This window comes from Rhipicephalus microplus, chromosome 1 (genome assembly GCF_043290135.1).
Source record: "Rhipicephalus microplus isolate Deutch F79 chromosome 1, USDA_Rmic, whole genome shotgun sequence".
NCBI classification, from domain to species: Eukaryota; Metazoa; Arthropoda; class Arachnida; order Ixodida; family Ixodidae; genus Rhipicephalus; species Rhipicephalus microplus.
In genome coordinates this window covers 211,374,263-211,395,009 of record NC_134700.1, presented here as the reverse complement: position 1 = coordinate 211,395,009, position 20,747 = coordinate 211,374,263, and the positions used below count along the sequence as shown (strand labels likewise).

Below are 20,747 nucleotides of genomic sequence, written 5' to 3'. Positions count from 1 at the left end.
GAAAAACAGTTTCTTTTTGCAAACGCATGAAAGCTTTCTATATATAAAGGCACTCGCATTTAAAAAAAGAGATAAAGGAAAAGAACGACGAGGGAGAACAACGGGCCTGGAATTGAGGTTTTATTTGGAGGGAAAGAAGAGTATGTGTGTGAGAGAGAAATGTTGTTAAGCGAGGAGGAAAGAAGGTCTAAGTTGCACAGATGGTACTGAAGCTGCTGTGTGCGATGTTATGACTCGCTCGCTGGGTTTCGTTCCGAGCGGCTGTGCCCCCGTGATCTCCGACGACAGCGCAGCTCTGGCCGACTGGCTCGCCCTACGCCATCTCCTGACGCCGACAAGAGCTCCCGCTTAGTGGTGCTCCGTCCTCGGACTCCTGCGACCGTGTCCGTCTTTCCTATCTTCTCCTTACTTCCGTATGTTGCGGTCCCTGTGCCTCGCTCTCTTCTTCCCCTCCCTCTATCTCTCTACCTTTTAATCCTATCATTTTAATCCCTCCTTACCCCCGTCCCTCGTGAGCTACTGTTGAGGTGTCCTCCCCCTAAGATACAGTTACGGGCTTACTTTTCTCTTCTTTTAATGACTATAGTCTTTCTTGAGGACCTTCGACGGAAAAAATTTGGTCTGTCTGTCTGTCTGTCTGTCTGTCTGTCTGTCTGTCTGTCTGTCTGTCTGTCTGTCTGTCTGTTTATTTAAGAATCACTCCCCCCGTTTCGAAGTAGGCAAACACTTCACACGCTTGGTCCAATGCGAAGCAGTGCATCAAGCGGTTGCCCACTAACACGCACTTCCAGTTCGCAAAGAACGGTGAGGGTAAACGTTATCGCGCGAAAGCACTGTCCACTCGGCTTTCCCGTAAACCGTCGCCTGCCACTGAAAGGGGAGACACGCGCATATATCTTCTGTGGAGCCGAAACGAGGGGTTGGTAACCCGCACTTCTCAGATAACAAAAAAGGCACGGGCACTTTATTCAGGCACTCCGTTGACCAAACAGACCTTTTTTTGAGCATGCGAGCGCCGCCAACGGGAGTACAATCACTCATTGGAAAAGTGTGTACGTCGCTGCAGCTTCCGCGATGAGCGCACGGGCCTCTTAGCTTTCCGCCTGCGTCGGGCCAGCATTTCTCAGATAAAGTGAATTCGGCAAGGTGCCACATATAGCTGCCGGTAATTCAGTGAGGAACTTCACTATTCAGCTGCGATGGCTTCTCTATGATTTCCATCTGTCTCTATGATCAACGTACACACTTTTCCCACAGGTCTCCGCACGGTGGCAGAGCGTTCGGCGAATGCTCGAGAAAGGTCGATTACAATAGGATTCATGCACGCGCACGGGGCACCTCTTACCGGCAGAACCGGATGATAACTTCCCAGAGGACGAATACACGAGGCTGACTAACAACAAAATTTCATTGCGTTTGTATGTCATATGCAAGAAAGAAAAGGCTCATGCAAGACAAGAAAAAACAAGGAAAAAATTATCCGGGATACTTCTGTATTTCCGCCCAACTTCGCAGAAAACAGGTGCCTGTTCTTTCATGATTCCCAGAACGGCTCAGGGTAGCCAGCCGGGCTGAGAACTGGCTAACCTCCCTGTCCTTCTTCATTTATTCATCTTCCTCCTCCAGAACGGCTGGCAGATTTAGTTACGATAAAAAGCCGCTGATGCATGCTGCCACTGGTATTGCAGAAAATGGGGTTCCTTTTCTGAGTGAACTATTTCTCTCTCTTTCTCTCTCTGAAAAAAAAAAATCAAAGCATTCTGTTGGTAGAATGTTTTTTAGTGACTCTGAACACTGACAGTGGTGGGCTGCGAGAAATATCTGGATGACCGAAAGCTATAATGTGTTTCTTTGCAGCCTCGAACCACGAGCACATGCATGACAAAAAAAAAATAGTTGGAGCAACGGTGTTTTACTGGAATACAAAAAATGAACGCTCTCTGTAGTGACAGAATTCTGTCCCTTTAGTGACAGATCAGAAATTAGATTGTCAATGCTAATCTCACCACACACGCATGCGGGCGAACGCATGGACACGCGTTTGTAAACACACACACGCCAATGCTTCTCGTAGATGACGGAGCAAGAACAGAGCAGCGCGATGTCAAATGTAGCTATAGATTTGATTGATATGTGGGGTTAAACGTCCCACACCCACCCTATGATTATGAGAGACGCCGTGGTGGAGGGCTCCGGAAATTTGGACCACCTGGGGTTCTTTGACGTGCACCAAAGTCTGAGCACACGGGCCTACAACATTTCCGCCTCCATCGGAAATACAGCCGCAACAGCCGGGATTCGATCCCGTGACCTGCGGGTCAGCAGCCGAATATACCTCAGCGACTAGACCACCACGGCGGGGCAAAATGTAGCTAGAAGGCTGCTTCAAAGTAAGTGGCTTCATTGGGTCTGTTGGTTAGGGGTCCGCGATGAAAACAAACAAATAAAAAAAATTGAAAGTCACTTGAGCTCCGCCTTCAAGGGCACGTCGCGATAGTGTAATCAGGCCTCGGGTGCATCGCCTTCTGAACTGCCAGCGTGCTCCGGTTCTCGGTGCATGCCTCAACCATGCCGTAAGAAAACGAACGACCGAAAGAAAAAGTCCATATGCCGTCATGCGCAAAATATACAAATTTCGTACATTGTCCATGTGAAATTTATGGATTTCATACAGACGTATACGGATGTATACGGATAATGTAAAAAAAAACCGCAGAAACCAGTATACGACAAACAAGAAAATCTGTATCTGTTATACCCACACACACAAAAAAAAACCTCTACAAAACGTCTTGAAACGGATACAAATCGCTATAGACGTCTTGGTCTTCGAGAAGACCTAAATAGATGTTCTTGATAATACATATTTCTTTGGCGTCGGGAATATACTGTCCTCTGATTTTCGACTTGTACTGAAGCGACTATTTGTTACAGAGCCCACTATGGTAAAGTTCATCACGTCTACTTGAAGACGTTCTGAAAATGTATGCGCAGGCGAACAAGGACAAAGAAAGGAATACAAACTGGCGCAATCTAACAACTGATTTATTAATCGAAAAACATTGACTCTTTTTAACCCTCGGAACAGCGCTCCCTGGTGACCTAAAAAAACACACAATGCACTGCGCACCTACGACAACGATAACAAAAACATAAAAACGATAACAGTTTCATTGATTGACAGACAGGAGCGCGATTTCTTTTGTTAGTAAAGCTACTGAAGGGTGGCTAACACAGTTGTCTTTCTGCTTGTCTATATGATATGCCTCCATTATCTCCCTTGACGTCTTGTTTCTACTCCTATACAACAAGGTAGTGTCGCCAAAGCAAGGAGAGCATGCGCACTCATTGCAATGCATTGCCAAATGGGTTACAGGCCGACCCTTCAGGCTTGACATATGCTCTCTTAGCCTCGTGTTAATGCACCTGCCAGTCTGCCCTATATATACACAACCGCATGATAAAGGTATGCAATACACCACACTGTGTGCACATTCAACAAACCTGAGCTTATGTCTTATGCTACATCTCTTATGTGCGTTGGTCCCTCTGTCGCATTGCTGGTTGACCAACGCGCACACTCCTCCTATTTTGTTTTTGGCCGAAAACACTACTTTCACATCATACTTTCCAGCCACCTTTTTTAATCTATGTGACAGCCTATGTACATAAGGGACCGCTACTACCTTAGAGCTAGAACCAGTCATCCCACCTGCTTCCAAACATGGCGCCGTTTCCCGTCTGAGCTTCTTTAATAACCTAGTGCCTACGGCCAACATCACAGAGAATGGGTACCCCTCGTCCTGGAGCCTAGAGACCTGTTCATGAAACGACGCATGAACAGTATGGAAACAGGATTTAACCAATGCAGACCGAAAACAATTTGTTATAATTCCATTCTTGACCAGCTTAGAATGACATGAAGCGAAACTCATAAGCGGCTTTCCTGCCCTAGGCGAAAAGGTCCAACACACATGATCTGACAAAAAGTTCAGCTTCAAATCCAAAAACTGTAGCTTATTTTCAACCGGTACTTCTGAAGTAAATGTCAACCCCTTTCCTAGAGAATTAAAAGCATTCAATACCGAAACCCTGAAGTCCTCTTTGTGCACATCGCACCCCAACACCAAGTAGTCATCGACATACCTGAAGACCTTGTAGACTACACCTTGTAGGCAAAACGACAAATCTCTATCTATGCTGCCCATGAAAATGTCACTAAGGACCGGCGCTACCTTTGACCCAATGCATACCCCCTTCGCCTGGATGAACGTTTTATCCCCGAACCCCACGTGAGTGTTCTCTAAATAAAAGCTCAGAAGCTCAAGAAAAGACTCGACGGGCATACCACAGGTGTTGCGAAACGTCACTTCATTATTTTCTGTTATGCACTCTAGGACACACTGCATTAAAGGCACATGCGGCAACGAGTAATACAAGTCCTGAGCGTCAATGCTGATACCCCAACTGTTTTTTCTGTTATCTGATGCAAGAAACCCCGTGAGACCCTCAGAATTAGCCAGCAGAAAAGGGTCATTTACTTTCAACGACTTCAACATCTTTTGCAGATACCCCGCAACTAGCTTCTGCCACGCCCCTTTTTCTGAAACAATAGGCCTAAAAGGAACCTCCTGCTTATGGGTTTTTGCTGTGAAAAACACCTTCAATTCCAATCCCTTTGAATTCCCAACATCCGACGCAAGTTTTTCTAAGTTGCATTTCCTTAATAACTCGACAGCCTTCCTCTTCACGCTTTCTACATTCACATGACATTCTTTAAAGCACTTTTGAATTGCCGCAGAGGCTTTATCTACATACATAGTCTCCGGTAGAACAACCAAAAAACCTTCTTTGTCCGCTTGAACAACTCTTAAGTTGTTCTCGACCAAATAACTAGCAACCCGAGCGACATTACGGCAAGGCGTGGTGCTTACCGAAGCTTTGGCGACAACGTCCACACATTCCACTACACATCTGTCTTTTTCCTTTTCGGGTACTTGCCGGGCAATGTCTCTTGTGAGGGATAGCTTGTCCACAAGGTCAAGTCTAGGCTCCACACAGAACTTCGGTCCCAACCTCAGGACCTTTTGTTGGCGCTCTTCCACCACCGCATCACCCAGGAGTAGAAGGCCTCCCTTCGGCGGATCTCTCTTTTTCCTGGGCAAGCCCCGACGCACGTCATTCCACATGGCCTCAGTTAAAATGTTCGCTTGTCTACACCACTCGCGGAAGACCTTGACGTTTAGACGCCCATCAGAAACAGACGAACACGCCACTCTTAGGCAATCCTTGAAGTGCCTAACCTGTCTTCGGCTCTCTGATCGCAGAATCTTGCTGATTCTTCTCGCATGTCCTTCCGATGGAGGCAACCACCCGCACACAAGCAGAACTTCCATAGGGCACTGTGCATTCTTTAGGAACCAGCTCAGCTTGCGGGCTCTGCATTCGCAGACCGCGATAAACGGCACCAGAACCGCCGGGTTAGATAAGTCAAAGTTAGGACATGAAGAAAGAAGGCCGGATGAACTAGAAATAAACTGAAGCAAAACTGCGATTCGGCCTAGTTGGAATCTATCCATCCTGAAAATGTATGCGCAGGCGAACAAGGACAAAGAAAGGAATACAAACTGGCGCAATCTAACAACTGATTTATTAATCGAAAAACATTGACTCTTTTTAACCCTCGGAACAGCGCTCCCTGGTGACCTAAAAAAACACACAATGCACTGCGCACCTACGACAACGATAACAAAAACATAAAAACGATAACAGTTTCATTGATTGACAGACAGGAGCGCGATTTCTTTTGTTAGTAAAGCTACTGAAGGGTGGCTAACACAGTTGTCTTTCTGCTTGTCTATATGATATGCCTCCATTATCTCCCTTGACGTCTTGTTTCTACTCCTATACAACAAGGTAGTGTCGCCAAAGCAAGGAGAGCATGCGCACTCATTGCAATGCATTGCCAAATGGGTTACAGGCCGACCCTTCAGGCTTGACATATGCTCTCTTAGCCTCGTGTTAATGCACCTGCCAGTCTGCCCTATATATACACAACCGCATGATAAAGGTATGCAATACACCACACTGTGTGCACATTCAACAAACCTGAGCTTATGTCTTATGCTACATCTCTTATGTGCGTTGGTCCCTCTGTCGCATTGCTGGTTGACCAACGCGCACACTCCTCCTATTTTGTTTTTGGCCGAAAACACTACTTTCACATCATACTTTCCAGCCACCTTTTTTAATCTATGTGACAGCCTATGTACATAAGGGACCGCTACTACCTTAGAGCTAGAACCAGTCATCCCACCTGCTTCCAAACATGGCGCCGTTTCCCGTCTGAGCTTCTTTAATAACCTAGTGCCTACGGCCAACATCACAGAGAATGGGTACCCCTCGTCCTGGAGCCTAGAGACCTGTTCATGAAACGACGCATGAACAGTATGGAAACAGGATTTAACCAATGCAGACCGAAAACAATTTGTTATAATTCCATTCTTGACCAGCTTAGAATGACATGAAGCGAAACTCATAAGCGGCTTTCCTGCCCTAGGCGAAAAGGTCCAACACACATGATCTGACAAAAAGTTCAGCTTCAAATCCAAAAACTGTAGCTTATTTTCAACCGGTACTTCTGAAGTAAATGTCAACCCCTTTCCTAGAGAATTAAAAGCATTCAATACCGAAACCCTGAAGTCCTCTTTGTGCACATCGCACCCCAACACCAAGTAGTCATCGACATACCTGAAGACCTTGTAGACTACACCTTGTAGGCAAAACGACAAATCTCTATCTATGCTGCCCATGAAAATGTCACTAAGGACCGGCGCTACCTTTGACCCAATGCATACCCCCTTCGCCTGGATGAACGTTTTATCCCCGAACCCCACGTGAGTGTTCTCTAAATAAAAGCTCAGAAGCTCAAGAAAAGACTCGACGGGCATACCACAGGTGTTGCGAAACGTCACTTCATTATTTTCTGTTATGCACTCTAGGACACACTGCATTAAAGGCACATGCGGCAACGAGTAATACAAGTCCTGAGCGTCAATGCTGATACCCCAACTGTTTTTTCTGTTATCTGATGCAAGAAACCCCGTGAGACCCTCAGAATTAGCCAGCAGAAAAGGGTCATTTACTTTCAACGACTTCAACATCTTTTGCAGATACCCCGCAACTAGCTTCTGCCACGCCCCTTTTTCTGAAACAATAGGCCTAAAAGGAACCTCCTGCTTATGGGTTTTTGCTGTGAAAAACACCTTCAATTCCAATCCCTTTGAATTCCCAACATCCGACGCAAGTTTTTCTAAGTTGCATTTCCTTAATAACTCGACAGCCTTCCTCTTCACGCTTTCTACATTCACATGACATTCTTTAAAGCACTTTTGAATTGCCGCAGAGGCTTTATCTACATACATAGCGCATACATAGCGCATACATTTTCAGGATGGATAGATTCCAACTAGGCCGAATCGCAGTTTTGCTTGAAGACGTTATTTAGATGTTTTGTCAAAACGTGTGCGCGCGACTGCTGTTTCGAAATGGTTCCTTTCGAAACATCCATGAACCTATGTTTTGCTGATGGCACGAAAATGCCAAACGACACATCAAAAGAGAGAGGACTGTCGTGTTCAAAGAAAACAAATATCGTAAAAAGAAAACTTTCATAAAAAATCATTTCTTATTGCAACGCGACAGCTCCCATGTATTTTGTAACCGATGATTCCAGTCAGCAATGCCTTCCACGTTTTGCATAAGGCATTGCTCATATCGCTTCAATTATTTGATTTTTACACGCCCCATCGGCCGCGCGAGTTGACCGTCATTATCGAGAACATCGATGTTATATTTGTATTACTTCGGTTACGTTTGGTGGCATCTGAAACGTGGCCCCATTTACGCATTTTCAACCTCATAAACGTGAGTCTTGTCTCTAAGCTCCTTTTTACATTTGAATAATTAACACCACACACAAGCCTAACTGTCACTCCTTTTCCCACTGATTTTAAAGCATTTTTTTAGCGTAACCACTTCGCCAGAGCGAGCGGCGGCAGTCTGTCTTTGTGTGAAAATTTTGGATGCTCAGTGCATCGCATATCAGCGGAGCCAGCATTTCCATTGCTGACAATCTGCAGTTGGCCTATACAGTCACAGCAAGAAACTGTACTTTCTTTAAATCCTGCACACAATTTTATTTTTGGCACGAAAGTCATACCAGTCATACCCTTATATTTACGTAGAATATTTTTGGGCCGCGGCCAGGAGAGGCTCGTTTTTCAAATTTTTCGATGACCACTTCCAGGCCCTTTGGCTGCGGGGATGTAAAGAAACAAAAAAATCGTAGCATATCCACAGAGTAAATGGTTATGAGTGGAGCGAAGCGTCCGCCCATCCATTCGTCTGTGTGTCCATCCGTCCATGCATGCATCCATGCGTCTGATGACGTTCAAGAATGCAGCCGGCGAGCGGGTATCATCGACGACACGCAAGCCAAAGAAGCCGAGCGCAAGCGTCTTCAACGCGTCCAACGCTCTGCTTCGTCCATGCCCCACCAACGATCCACCACGTGCGGCGACCATCCAGGAGACTGAGAGAGGCACTCGTTCAATTCAACATGCGAAAAGCGAAGATGCAAAGCATCATTACCGCTGATCAGTTTGAACGAAATAATTAAAGGTATTATTTACTGGAGGCATCTCCTTTGGTAACCGCAGTGGTGGTAATGTAGTTCGAGCATCCATTTATAATGCGGTAGGCACTGGCTTTGATTCTCAGCGCCACCAGTTTCCCACCGGTGTTCCTAGTAAAAGAGAAGTACACAAGTCTGGTGTTTGGCGTTGTGAGCACTCACTTCTAAAAAAAAAAGAAAAAAAAGATGGCCTTTCGTGCAGCATGATATATTGCTACATGCACGCAAATTGAGATTCTAGGGGGCGACGCCTGACGAAGAGGACGAAGAGTGGTCTCCGCTCGGTGTCTGGTCTACTGGTCACGCCACTGCTGCTGCTGGTTTGAAATATATTTCAAACCAGCAGTATAAAGGCTGAACTCGTGGTATGCTTGAGATGTTGTTGGTCAGTTTCTATAGGTGATAACAACAATTGTATTAGTATGGATGTGGCCAGTGCGTCTATAAAAGCCTTTTCCAAGAACTCTGCGACCGTTCCGCGGGTTACGTCCGGGTGCGCCCAAGGAGTTGTCGATTAAAGCTATGCCAAGGCTTCAAAGGTCGTCATAATATTATGCGGAAAAGATACGTAGGTATGAATACCACTCACGTGTTCGGATCGCATTACTACGTCACGTAATTCAGTTGTCGTGACGGGAGCTTCGTCTACGTAAACTCTTTTTTTAATGTGGATTAGCAACGTTGCTCAGTAGAGTTGAGACGTGCAAGTGCACCACGCTCGTGAAAAAAAACAAAGGATGCATGATGCTTTGACAAGCACTTCCGTTCAAACGTAAAATGATAAATTATGAAGAGAGCGAAGAGAGTGGGGTTGAAAGTGCCATAGAAAACGCACAACTATACTGTAAAACAAAAGAAGTAAGGCCATATGACCGTACCACAATTGCATAGCACCCAGAGCGTTGTAGAATCTAAGTGTGAAGCTGAGTACTACTATTCCTTTTCTGCGCTATAGGGGCGCTCATAAGCTCTTGAAATGGTAAGGGCTCCCTTAAAACCACTGCCAGCCTGATTGCAATGTGAGCTGAAAAAAGTGATTCACGAGCCAGTACTTTCTCAGTGATGTGCTGCCACAAACCTTTCCGTGTGACAGCCTGCGGAGGACAACGAATGACGTGAGCACTTTGGAAAGCTTGTTACTACGAGGGCCTGTCATTATACCTGTGACAAAATGGATGCATTCACATTGGAGCCGTCGTTCATACAGCTGTCCCTGAACTCTCCGGAGACACGCGCTGCAGTTAGCAAGGTCAATCTTAACAGAATTGCCTCCTGTTCGTGCTTACTTCCCGAGTACGTAGTCGCGAGCTCACATTTGACGAAATTCAATATAATAAAAAAAAAAACGTTTCGCGTGTACTACACACATCGATAGAAAAACTGTGTTTGTATGATACGAGCCTAATAGAACCGACAGATAATTAACCCTGCGGAAAATATACGCGATATAATTTGTGCTTTCGTATAGCTGTATTAAAACGAAAGGAACCAGAGTGGACGTAAGCAAAGCCTCCCCGAAAGTGGGATCCGAATCCAAACTTTCGAGCTACGCATTCGATACTCTACCACCTGAGCTACGACAGAGGGCTCTCCCTGACGCAATTTTTTTCGGTATTTATGTGTGCTTAATATCAGGAAATGTTAGGCTGTGCCATTGATAACGCGGGTGGTATGTCATCTTGACCGGTATATAGTTTCGTTTTTAGTGTCACCGTGATACTGCCTGCCCCGCCGTGGTGGTCTAGTGGCTAAGGTACTCGGCTACTGACCCGCAGGTCGCGGGTTCGTATCCCGGCTGCGGCAGCTGCATTTGCGATGGAGGCGGAAATGTTGTAGGCCCATGTGCTCAGATTTGGGTGCACGTTAGAGAACCCCAGGTGGTCGAAATTTCCGGAGCCCTCCACTACGGCGTCTCTCATAATCATATGGTGGTTTTGGGACGTTAAACACCACATATCAATCAATAAACCGTGATACTGCCTCTCGTTTGAGCCTCCTCCGAAACATGTTTTACGAAAACAAGTTACCTTTAGCCATATGAAGACCTGCCAGTGGAGCACCGACTTGCAGCCTTATTCACGTGCCGCTATTTTTTTTTTGCATGGAATTGCACGATTCTAGTAACTCCAGCCAATAACCCTCATCAGTGGCCGTAGTGCATTTTTATCTTGGCAACTATCTTTCTTTTTCATGGCATAATACAATGACACCTTTGTTCGTGGCGCGGATACTAAATTTCAATACGTCAAAATGGAGCATGCCATTTTAGAGCAGTCAACCCTGTGTCATTCATATATACTGCCCGACGCGTGGCATTTTAGTTGATGTCAACTTGAAGCTGTACGAAATATGTGAAGTTTCCAGTAATGTGAGTTTTACCATGACATTTTGGTACCACGTGTAAGAAACCTTTCAAAGAGAAACCACACTTGTTAATAAGAAAATGCTTAGCGCTTACCCCTGCTACTCACGGTAAAGTGAAAAATACTGTGGCATGTACTCAGCGCTATATCTTTTGTTGTGAACTTTATGTATTAGAAATACCTGTTTATAGTCCCTCAATTCAATATTGATGTCGCGATTGCCCTCACGCTTTAGGGGCCATCTACTGTATTTGAATCGTACACGAAGTTTCAGTATCTGGAAGCCATCAACCGTTGAAATATAACCCTTTAAGCAAATATTCATGTCACATATTGACTATCAATACTAGGCTGAAGGCAAGACGAACATGCTGCGCTAGGATGTGTTTAGCACCTAAAATAGCATTTATTTGTAAGGTTACGTGAAATTGACATATTTTAGCAGAAGAAGTGGCAGAAGAGGGGCATTGTTGGCGCTAGGTAACTTGTAAACTCGCATATAACATCTTCAGTTACCCTACCGGAGCGCTACTTAACAAGCAAACAGGAGCCTCGGATACATCGTAATAGACACAGAGATGGCGAGGAGAGACCAGGATCGACTTCAGTTAGGGGTGGCATTTTGTGGTCGGCTGCAGTAATTGTATCACGGATGAATGCCTCGTGGCCTAAACGCACCCGGCCCATGATATAGAATCCAGCCGCGAGAAGATATTGTTTAATTCAGCGCCAACATGTGGTGATTGTGATAAAGCTTGAGCGTAAAGACGCGTGTCATCGCCTGACCTCACAGGGCCCCTATATCACCCTGTGTTCGAAAAATAACAGACTGGTTTCTCTGTCACCTTCCCTCCCTTTTGTACAGACGCTATCTCGTCCTCGCTACATATTCCGTATAGCTCGTGGGCAACGTTAGCACGAAGCTTTGAGCTGATCGCAATTTCGCAATTTTCGGCTACGTGCTGTCGTCTCCACTCGCACAATCGAAAGCGCACAAATCGAAGTGAAATCAACGGATCGCGAATGACAGTCATGCAAGAAAGGGCAGGCCGGGCGTGCGACCGACCAATCCTTATGTCCACACGAAGTCACGTGAACGTGCTGCTGGCGTCCTGAATTGTACTTTGAAGCTGCAAAATTCCAGGGGGAGGATAACTTGTTTGGTCTTTTTATTTTTGGAAGTTGTTTAGGGGTTCTTTGAAAGTGTCAACCACTGTGGAAGCAGTAGCGGAGGCACGGATCTACGCGGTGGTACGGCCACTCTTTGGGTGGGAGGAGAAGCGTTGGCACGCGTCGACAAATCGTAGTGTAAACGCACCCTTTGGTTATTTCAGGTATGTGATAACATTTTTTTTTTCTACAGTTTAGCCTTACTTGAAGTTCATTGCCTCGTTGCCGCTGCTGCTCCTGAAGCGATTGTTTACTTGTCGCTTGCTGGAAGCTCTAACGCTCATGGGCGATGAAACATCCGAAGAAAATGATGTGATTCGGACATGTGCCAAGTGTAGCATGGTTTCAACTTTATAGCGTTTAAAAAATTCGTTTCACAGAAAGTCTGGCATTGGCAGGGACGTTCTTGGTTGTGAGCAAAAAGCAGCATTGGCAATCTAGTGAAAATTTGGTGTAGATGCCAACAGAAATAGGGACCTAAGGGCGTTTAAACTTGGACTTTTGATGCTCAGTGTATTCAGGTATAACATATTACGACAAATTAAGGTGCAAAAAGAAAAGCTTTGTAGTTAATCGTTCGTTAAGGGGAGACACTACTTTTCTAGATCATTGCACACACAACGTGTTCAGATCGATCAAAACAGTTGCGAATTTCTCTGCTCAAGTCGAAGCTGGACAGACTGTTGCGCTACAGTAAAGCACGTCGGAACATCTGCTTCACACTAATGACTACCTAAAAGATAGTGTCAGTAGACAGGAGAGGAGAATTCACGATTTCAATCACTGAGTCGACGTTGTAGTGAGGTCGAAGAAAGTTGTACAGGTTTCCTAGCTTAAACGACAATTGAGCAAGTGGTAAAGCGCATGTCGTAACACCGAATTCACGGCCTTGCTTACCGTGAGAGTGAAAACATGACAGGCCTTTCGTGAAATGATACATTCGTTCATTAGAAGTACTATAAGCGTAAGGTGTTTTGGCTATTCTTTTACAAACTTCTTATAGGCAACCACTTTGTGAATCGTTGGCGCTACTGAGGTGCTTTCTTCGGAAACCGAAGTGCACACCCGTCGGCTAAATAAGTCGGAACGCGCGAGGGCTCACCACAATCGAGTAAAGCTGCACCTTCGCGTGGTCCCGACATCGCAATGCGCGTTTCTTCACGCCCGAAGCCAAGTCTTTATACTCGCATGCATCTAACTAAATTAGAGTTATGAGCTAGGAGCACTTCGTTCCATCTGTCACGCGCTCAGTTCGGTGTGGACACCATTGATGGGAAATGTTCGCTGCTCACTTTTACCCGGTTAATAAGATAACATATTTCGTCTCAGCATGGCCTTCGAGATGGCGGGCGCGTGGCGTATTTGTCTCCGGCCTTCCCACTCACACGGAGAGAGCGTGTTTCTAGAGGTGGGCGTCGCCTGTTCCCTTTTCCGCCCCGCTGTGCTTCCAAAGATGATCGGAAAGGCTGCCAGCTATTGTCGCAGCTTGCATGCGGTGCGAAAAAGAGTGCTCTTGCACTTTTTGTATAACCTTGCGCTCATTTGGCAATGTCGGGTCAATGTGTGCGGGAGGCAAGATCGATGCTAGGCGGTATATATTCTCAAATGAACTATTTTTGCTGTAGATTTTGGCCTCCCATTATAGAGTACTTATAATTGCGACGTCTCTGCAAGAGATCCGAATGTGGTGGAAAATTACTATACTTCGATGTTTGCGGGCTGTATAGTGTGGGGGCACTGGTGAAGGAGAAAGAAAAATCGAAGTCAGAAGAGTGACGTCAGAAGAGTGACGCATTTTACGCTCACGAGTAACGTTTGATTAAATGGATTCCTTTTTCTTCCTTTTCATGAAACTAGTGCTGCTATTCATTGTAACGCCATTTCAAAAATTCTTGTAGGCGTGCTGATGTATCACAGCTGCAAAGTTTTTTTATTGCTTCTTAGAAGCGTTGTACGCCTCTTATGGCGAACTTCATCGGGAGAATAGGAGTGGAGGTGTAGTGCAGTGAGGAGCGAAAGGCAGAGCACTGAGAGCAAGGTTACGTGATCTGCCACTGGAATGCGGCTAGCTCTGGGAGAGCAGGTGAGAGGGTGAGTATGAGGAAAAGATGTGATTGAAACATTCCATGCCCCAGCTTTTCCTGAGAGTTTGCAGAAAAAAAAAAACGCGTGAAATCAACCAGTCAAGTATTCATTATCCTGATACATTGTATTGCCGCGAAGCGTATTACGGTTAGTGGTGCGCATGGCGATGACCGCTGGCACGCGGCCTTATCATTTACGATTGGGGTCCAAGAGGCACCACAATTTCTCTGCGATAATCGTGGCTTGCACGTCGACCAGGCGTTCACTACAAGATAGCCCCAGATTTTATGACGACTGTTATAGCGGGTTTTGGCGGGCGTATCTCGAATGGTCAACTTCGCCTTGCAATTCGGCAGGGTATTCTGTTCGACGGCCGTCGAGCACGCAGTTCGCCACCACCGACTGTGAGGTGTATAGTTTTTACGTATAGTAGGTGCAAGTCTGCCAAATAAACGGGTTATCTTCTATACTTAACGAACATTTCGGTCTCCTGTCTTCAGGCTGCCGTCAGCCCTACGTGATATCTGGTGGAGCAGACTCCGCCAGGTATAACATGGGAGCAGACTCACTCGGACTCAGATCACCCGATCAATCAGGGTGAGTCTGTGTGGACCGGCTCACGTGTGAGTTTGCGATCTATGCCTAACACCCCACCTGCTTTTGAGTCTCTAGGAACATATTTCATTGATCTAATGTGCAAGGTTGTGTCACTGCCTGTTACAAATCTGGAAATCTACGCAGAATGCCGAAAAGGCTTCATACATTTTTATGAAATACCTAAATATTCTGTATTTTTAAATATCGGCATATAAAAAAACTTTTAGCACGGAAATACAATGAAAGCTCGTTCATTCCCATTTCATGGAGCATGTATATGTATGAAATAACGAAATTCTGAATTATCTAAAGTATCAAGGCAGCGATTATCAAATGTCAACTACATTAACGCATCTTTGTGTTTTTGTCGAATACGTAAATCGAGTTGTTATTCTGTATATGCGTAGTATCACGATTTATGCATTCACAACTTCATTCGAAGAGTTTTGAGCACAGCTCAATACACGTGTGTCTTAGGCGGAAACCTAGGCTTATGGTCTCGCACGTGCGCAAGGCCACGAAACATATCTTGTGCGACTTGATCAACCACCAGACTTCACGAGCGCTTGTGATCGAACAACCCGAGAATGGTTTGCGTAGTTTCAAGCTGGCTGTTTACCCATTTCATACATCTTTTCTATTCTTACGTTATTTACGGGCGGATGGACAAATAGACTAGCGAGCGAGCTCACGCGAGTCAGCCCGCTCACACGTTACTCTAGGTGCTTCCAGGCCTTCTCCGACGTGCCACTTGTGTGCCGTATGACATCACTGCTCCTCGAGCATGCGCAGCGTGAATTTAGACAAGCCATGCGAAACTACTCAACTTTAATCTGCACAGCTTACCCTACAAAATTTTCGTCAAATGGCGTCGAACTTGCGATTACTCGCTGCGCAGCGCATGGCACGAAACCACTCGGCCATAGAGCGTGCGCTCCTGAGCATAATAAGGGCGAGCTATTTATACGCACCATATACCGGTGGCGGTCCTCAGATGTCGGTGGCTTCAGCGCGTTTTAGTCATCACTAGTGAGATGGTGAGTAGGGCGTAGGGGCGCGCTCTAAAGGTCATCGATCCGCCCGTTGCAATGCGCAGGCCTCCACTGGGCGTGGTCTCTCATGCGCACGGACGCTTATCTCGTGCTTGGGGCGCTTTGTTCGTCTTGTACTTCCACCGCAAGATTGTACTGAAGTTACAGTGGTTAAATATTGCACAAAGGTGATTTCACTCGTTGCAGCTGCCACGTTTCCGAAAGGAGGGCACTGCTCACGCACGAAGGAGTAACAAGTTGTTCGCACTAGTCCTGTCTGTACTTTTGCGCCCATTTCGGATGTTTTTTTTTTAGTGTTTGAGCAGCGTGTTTTAAGTGTCGAGCTGTGCACAGATGTTAGTTTGCACACTTATTTTTTGTGTGCTCATTTGGTATGTCTTTTCTGGTTGAGGTGCGAGCTGAAAGTTTCGAGGTGCTCGCGGTTCTTCGCGTGAAATTATAATTTCTTCCCGTAACTTTCATTCCTTTACCATTGTGGCAAAATAATGCGCAATAAACACTGAAATACCTCAGTAAAGGCACGCTTTACTTTCTTGTATACCGATTTCGATGACGGATCTGGAATGTTTTTTTTTTAATTTTGCGCAATATTGATTACGGACATCGGAAATAGCGGTTCTGGTGGCGGAAAAACCATATGGCACCAAAACATCTTTGGCTATGATCTCATAACAACTTTCCGTGTGAAAGCTTTAAAAGTGGGCTAATGTATGTGGTAGAATATGAAAAATAATAAACTAGCCTTACCTCACCTCTTCTCACTCATGTGGAGTTTAAATATGGATAATAATCTAGACAGTCTCGTAATTTCGATATCAGTTATAGCTGAAATTTTGAGTTTAATTCTGTTTTAGTTTTCCACATTGCAACTGACCCTTACAAAACTCTTATGTTCCAAACTCGTAGTTAGCGTATAAAAGGAATGACTCTCACTATTACGAACACTTGCCGGAATTTGTAGTTTTGTATGAGACTTGTGGTAGCGTAATCCAGAAGGACCTTGTCAAAGGGCTAGAAAATTGAATGCCTGCTCTAATGATCAGGCAAGGGCGTTCTAAACGCAGCCAATAATCTCTATTTCGGTGTTTTGAATTAACTTTTAAACAGGGGTTTTGCTGTCAGGCTACCTCTCAGTAACTGAAAACATTAATTACATTCCCCTGAAGAAATGACTCGCAGTTTGTTTTTCTTTTGGTGTCACCAGTGTCGCCTGTACCTTCTAGCAGAACTTTTCTTGCGCCTGGGCTTGCAAAGCTGCGGAATTCCCTTTGAGCGACACCGACGCATACGGACACGCCGGTAGATGTTGAACGGCAGCTGTCCACTCTCGGCCGGTCCGGTAAGTCTTTTTATATTCAAAAACAGAAAATATGTGTATAAACAAACTGCTATGGGGTCTGCAGTACTTAGTGGTGGCATTCGTGTATTGCCATATTTTAAGTCAACAAAATAAACGTACTGTTACAGCGTCTTTGATAGTACTATCTGTTTACTTGCATCCCGTAATATTAAAGTCTGCTCTGAATAACTGTCACAGAGTTCGGGTGAGGCCCCACCAATCCAGCATCGACGTGCGGCAGACTCGCAGGCTTCCACTTTACGCTTCGGCCTGCGATGCCTGAAAGGCCTCAAAGTGGCACATTTCACATTTATTTGTAGGTTGGTCGACCCGTGCTGGGTTGCACATGTGGTGATGCGTGGGCCTGACCGACGTACTCATAGAGCTGACATGTACATTTGATTGCACAGAAACAAGCATTTAATTAAAACAACGGCAAAGGCAGGAGTTAACAAAAATAACAGAGGAAGAAAACTGATACGCGATGGAAAAGAGCACCACAAGAGGTACACACAAAACACGAATACGAGGAATATTAATAAGATAACAAGATGGAAATCAAAGAGAGATGCAAAGAAATAATTACGAAAGGATCATGCTCGCGCTTCGGAATTTCCAAGTGCGACGCAGCGCATACAACTACAGTTGAATTAAAAGCTGGTTAAAATAAAATAACAGTCAAAAAAAGAGTCCCAATAAAAAGTTCCATACGGACCAGGCCAGCTCTTGGTTAACGTAGGGGAGTTGACGGGGTGTCACTGAAGATCTCGCCAGCTTAGTAGACGACGAGGGTGCCCGGTATTGCAGCCGTCTCAATACGCTGTGCGGGTCACTCCATGCTCGCCGTGTACGCGACACTCGCGACACCGACGACCGTACTTCTTGCTGGCAGTACGTCAACTGCTCATTCCGATTCAGTCCAAACTTTTTCAGGGGCGTACGCGTGCTCCCGTCCCATCTGGAGGTTATTTAATTTTTTTCAGACTGCACGTGTGCCCATTTCGGTACAGGTGTAGGAAAGACGCGGCGGTGCCATCGCTCGGTCGTTAGTCGCCGGATGTCGTCCTCCCAACACAAAAGCGCCCTTCCGTGGACCACGGGGCAAGCGGGCAAGACGAAAATTGCAGTCGTTTGTGACAATAACATACGTGTCATGAGACAACTATATAGTATATAGATTATTTGGGAATAAGGGCGCAGTGTGCATGAAAGCTACAATGAACACTTCTAAACAAAAAACGAAAATGGAGTGGCGTTAAACCATGGAAGTGAATGATACAGAATCACAGATCAAACCATATCTAATAAAGAGCGTGACTGAAGCCATTACAAACAGATGAATTTTCCAGTGACCGCTTATTTGTGCTTTCTCTGTTCTTTGGTGTTGTTAGTTTTTTGTTCCAATTTCCTTTTTTTTGTACCCCTTGCTTTTCAGTTTCCTCTATTTCCTCTTCCCGAAGGAGTAGGTAGTCATTGACAACTGCCATCTCTTGGTGGCAGTTCTCTTCTTATTTCATCTGTCGAGCAGTAATAATGATAAATCTCTTTGAAACAATAGCTAGACATCAGCGCAAGTATGGAAATGCTTGTACACCAAAACATGTGGCGAAATTCACAAGGGCCACATTTCCCGAGCTTTCAGCTCATAAGTGTTATTTAGTAATTAGTCATCCAGCTTCACGTGCAGCTGAAGCTTTCTCTCACAAGCAATCATATCGTAATATGTTTTTGTGAATACGGACCCTGGAGTTTAATTCATTTGGTCTTTGAAATATTCATCATAGGCTGTGTGGCAGAACATCGACACATTTCTTTAAAGCACACCGGATATTGATGTCGTGCGTGATTTATAACGAGCTCCAGTGCGCGAAAAAAAAGAAACTCATGGTATTTTTGTTTTTTTTTCTCTCTCTCTTCTAGCTGCCGTCGCCGTGTAAAACTAACGATGGAAGCTACATCTACACACGAGGTTCCATGCCGGATGTGGCTCGGGACGTAGTTGGCAGGCGGGTAAGGCATACGGCGACCAGTAAAACATTCACGTGACAGCTCGATCGGCATTCTAGTGTGGCGAGCGCTCACAAGGAAAACAAGTACTCACGTGGGCAAGGGCAATTGAGTGCGATTCAGCTGGAGTGTTTATCTTACAGTTTTGCCAAACAGAGATTTCAGCTATATAGGCATGCTCATTAAAATCTCGCTGTTGGCATAAATAATTAAAAGAATAGATAAAATTGCGTTTTAACCATTACAGACTCAGGATGCCGTATTTACAAAGTTTAACTTAACGGACAAATTGTGTCTTGTAGCGTAGCAGCACTTGTCCATAATATAGTTTCTAGCTAAGAACAAGTTGTGGAATGGAACTTTAGTTCCATTCCATAACTATTTATTATTATTTTTTATAAAAAGTTCATAGCATATTCAGGGAGTGAACAACGATTAGTGGGCGAAACGCCTGCCTGTCTGTCTGTCTGTCTGTTTGTTTGCTCCTATTTCACATTAGAGCACACATCGGATGGACGGACGCTTCGCCCCACTCACCATCATTCACTCCATGGACATGCTGTGAATTTTCTAAGGCAGCACCACCTATCCTCTGTAATCATCAACTATGCGAAAACCACTAACGGCATATTGAAGGACATATAGACACAGTACCATCTTGTGAGCAATTCATAAAGTAGAGGCGGTTACATATACACAATTACTACTAGAGAAGAGAGAATGATCCACACCTTCAGGAGTTTCGCCCCTAAAAGAAAACTATACACCATATCCCACTAAGGAGAACCACGAGTCACATGCGAAGCAGCGCATGGGTCAACTTAGTTTCTCGTGGGCACCTTGCCCGATGTTAAGGCGTCCTTGCAAGTGGATGACAACATGAATTCGCTGTGGTTTCTCTTGCTGTTACTCGTTCCGAACTCGTGGAGCCCGCCACGCAGGAGCACCTGAGTTCATCGCGTATCTGCAAAATCTCGTTTCCCGGTGCCTTCACGCGATCGCTGAAAGAGTGGAAGGGGAAGAAGCCACGGCCACAAAGCAGCTTACGCAGACCAAAACGTGATAGCGTGTTCTGGCAGTGCTTGGGACAGCGTTGGCGCATGCGCAATAAGAGTGGTCACACCGCACACCGGATTGAACTCCGCCATAAGCTGCTTCGCGTCAAAAGATTTTTAGCACCAGCAGGCACTGCATTGAATTCGCTATAGTCTATATCACGTGCTTTGGCATAGGCCCTCGTTATGGGACACGAGCCAATCCAATAAAGGCATTCTTTATTGTGAGGTAAGAAAAAAAAATCCTCAGCCCGAACCATGAAAAAAAATATAGCAGGCAGATCCCATAATGACAAGTGGCTATCCGCTGTCAAGAGCCCCGGTGTCAGGAATCAACTGTGAGATGTCTAGAGGGCCAACGATGCGGTAGTCAGGCTTGGTCTG

At 45.4% G+C, this 20,747-nt stretch overlaps 1 protein-coding gene and 2 long non-coding RNA genes across 5 annotated transcripts in view; 1 reads left to right on the top strand and 2 right to left on the bottom strand.

The window, feature by feature from the left end:
• The window catches only part of LOC142805602 (ornithine decarboxylase-like), a 51,842-nt gene extending 33,578 nt beyond the window's left edge, over nt 1-18,264 (bottom strand). The window contains exon 1 of one of the 3 annotated variants that reach the window (XM_075891202.1): nt 18,017-18,264. The gene's annotated coding sequence lies outside the window, so the exon portion shown is untranslated. The remainder of the gene's footprint in view (nt 1-18,016) is intronic. The other 2 variants (XM_075891199.1, XM_075891201.1) reach the window with 2 other exon arrangements.
• Nucleotides 1,477-7,413, bottom strand: LOC142805591 (uncharacterized). The gene is made up of 2 exons (XR_012894628.1): nt 4,935-7,413; nt 1,477-1,736 (listed from the first exon to the last, which is right to left on the bottom strand). It is a non-coding gene; the product is annotated as an uncharacterized LOC142805591 (long non-coding RNA).
• On the top strand, nt 12,070-19,359 carry LOC142805648 (uncharacterized). The gene is made up of 3 exons (XR_012894629.1): nt 12,070-12,392; nt 17,167-17,301; nt 19,222-19,359. It is a non-coding gene; the product is annotated as an uncharacterized LOC142805648 (long non-coding RNA).
• Nucleotides 19,360-20,747: the final 1,388 nt, after the last annotated feature.